The sequence below is a fragment of the Triticum aestivum genome, chromosome 7D (genome assembly GCF_018294505.1).
Source record: "Triticum aestivum cultivar Chinese Spring chromosome 7D, IWGSC CS RefSeq v2.1, whole genome shotgun sequence".
NCBI lineage: Eukaryota > Viridiplantae > Streptophyta > Magnoliopsida > Poales > Poaceae > Triticum > Triticum aestivum.
The window spans coordinates 118,835,807-118,837,963 of NC_057814.1; the positions used below are offsets into that span (position 1 = coordinate 118,835,807).

At 54.3% G+C, this 2,157-nt stretch overlaps 1 pseudogene; it reads left to right on the forward strand.

Moving 5' to 3' along the window:
* The first annotated feature begins 612 nt into the window (after window positions 1-612).
* LOC123170951 (uncharacterized) lies at window positions 613-1,522 on the forward strand (annotated as a pseudogene).
* Window positions 1,523-2,157: the final 635 nt, after the last annotated feature.

The window sequence follows — 2,157 nt, forward strand, 5'->3', positions numbered from 1 at the left end:
CACGTTGGAGTTGCTCTTACATAACAATAAAACAGGGCAGGTTATGATTGGAGATTGGGAGAGGAGGGTCCCACCCCCATTAAAATCAAGGGGGAGAGAGGGATAGATTAGGAAGTTTACGTAACATTACATAGTTAGTTACGTAGGTGTAGGGTCTGTTTCGATTGTGGCCAAAGTGCACCTTACCAAAATTTTGGTCATGACCCAAAGATTGGTCTTTGTTTGGATGGTTGCCAATTTTTTGGCATGCCAATGAACTCTAGCCAACTCTAGTTCATTTTTCTTGCCAATGTTGGCCAAATCATGGGCAACCAAAATCTCAACCAAAATTCTTGAAAGAGAGGGGTGCCCTCGGGAACGCGGACACAGGTGGTGCGAAATTATCCATCTTTGAAACAGGTATTAAGGTCGTCGATCTTTTAGCTGGTTCATATTCTGGATTGGGTTCATCTCTATAGTAATAGTAATCGGAGGGACCAGATTGTAAACATGAAAAAGGACACTTTTTTTAGGTCAAGAGATTCCTTGCGAGATCACGGCTTTGGTGGGGCAACCTTTGGCACAAACCAAACACACCCGTACTATTATTGCTCACCAAAGCACCCAGACGATATGAAGATTTCCATCGCTCTCCTCCTGGCCCTGGCAACCATGGCCGATGCCGCCACGTTCGATGTGAAGAACAAGGCGTCGAGCACGGCCGGCGACCAGCGATTCGACAAGGAGTACAGCCCCACCTACATCATGTAGGTCCTGTCCGACGCGTCCTCCTTCACCTAGGGCATCTTCAACCAGTCGTACCCCTCCGACGCAGGCACGCCGAGGGCAACACCGTCACCCTCGCCGTTCGTGACACGGACGACATCGCCTCCACCAGCGGTAGCACGGTCGAGCTCAACGTCCACTTCGTCGGTGGCATCACCGGCGACAACCTCGTGGACCAGGTGACCGGGGTTTTGTACCACGAGGTGGCGCACGTGTGGCAGTGGGGGCTGTAGGACTACAACATATGCATTCGAGGGTCTTCGAGGGCATCGCGGACTATGTGCGGCTCAAGGCCGGGAACATGCTGGGGCAATGGGTGAACGAGGGCGGCGGCGACCGGTGGGAACAAGGGTATGATGTGACAGCCAGGTTCTTCGATCCCCTGGTCGTGCCCGCACCGGCAGAGTTCTTGCCGTCGCACGCTCACCGGCAGTTGAGCGCCCGCGTCAGCCATGCCCTTGCTCGCAGCTCGAAGCTGCGAGGGACAGCCGAGCACCCGCGCCAGCCGTGTCCTTGCTCGCGGCTCGAAGGTTTGAGGGACAGCCGACAATGGCCAATCGCGGACGGAACCGCTGGCCTCACGGACGATGGTGGCGAAGGAGCTCGCAAGGGGTGGCAGCTTGCGGCGGGGGCGTCAGCTGGGGACGGCGATGGCCCTATGACCGTGGCGGGAGCTGAAACTTCCCTCTCACCAACCATTTTTCATTTTGCAGGCCCGTGTAAAAATGGGCTCCAATCCTGGTTATTTATTGGATGAGGCACAGATTATACAGGATCTCGCAATATTTTTTACAGGATGGCTTATTTCACGGGATCTGTTCGGAGCAGAAAAAATGCACTTATCCGCTAAATCGACGGTTATTATTCTGGATGGTCACTTTTACGGGATCTGCTAGAGATGCTCTCAGATCCCGTATAACTCCGGTGAACTGTGTTTTCCCGGACGTTATACAGGACGTCCCAAAAAATGGCCCGCGCAGATCCTGCAAATGAGGCCTGGCCTATAATTTTTTTACAGGCGGCCTGTAAACCGACCGGCTTTCTAGTATATATGCCGGCGTGGGGTGATTTTAGGGTTGCTATCCTGTATTCCACGCAACCATCTTCGCCGCAAAATCCACCCCTCCGGCGAGAAATCTCCTCCACTCCGGCAGCAATTTATGGCACCTTAGGCAATTGAATCTTGGCGGGGATGGCGTCTGTGGGTGCAAGGCGTGGCGACGGTGGGTCTGGGTGCGGCGGGGTTTCGACGGGTGAGGGAGTCATGGACTAAGGGGTCCTCGGGCGTCCGGCCTGTTAGCCATGGGCCGGACTGTTGGGCTGTGAAGATATGAAGACCGAAGACTCTACCCGTGTCCGGATGGGACTCTCCTTGGTGTGGAAGGCAAGCTT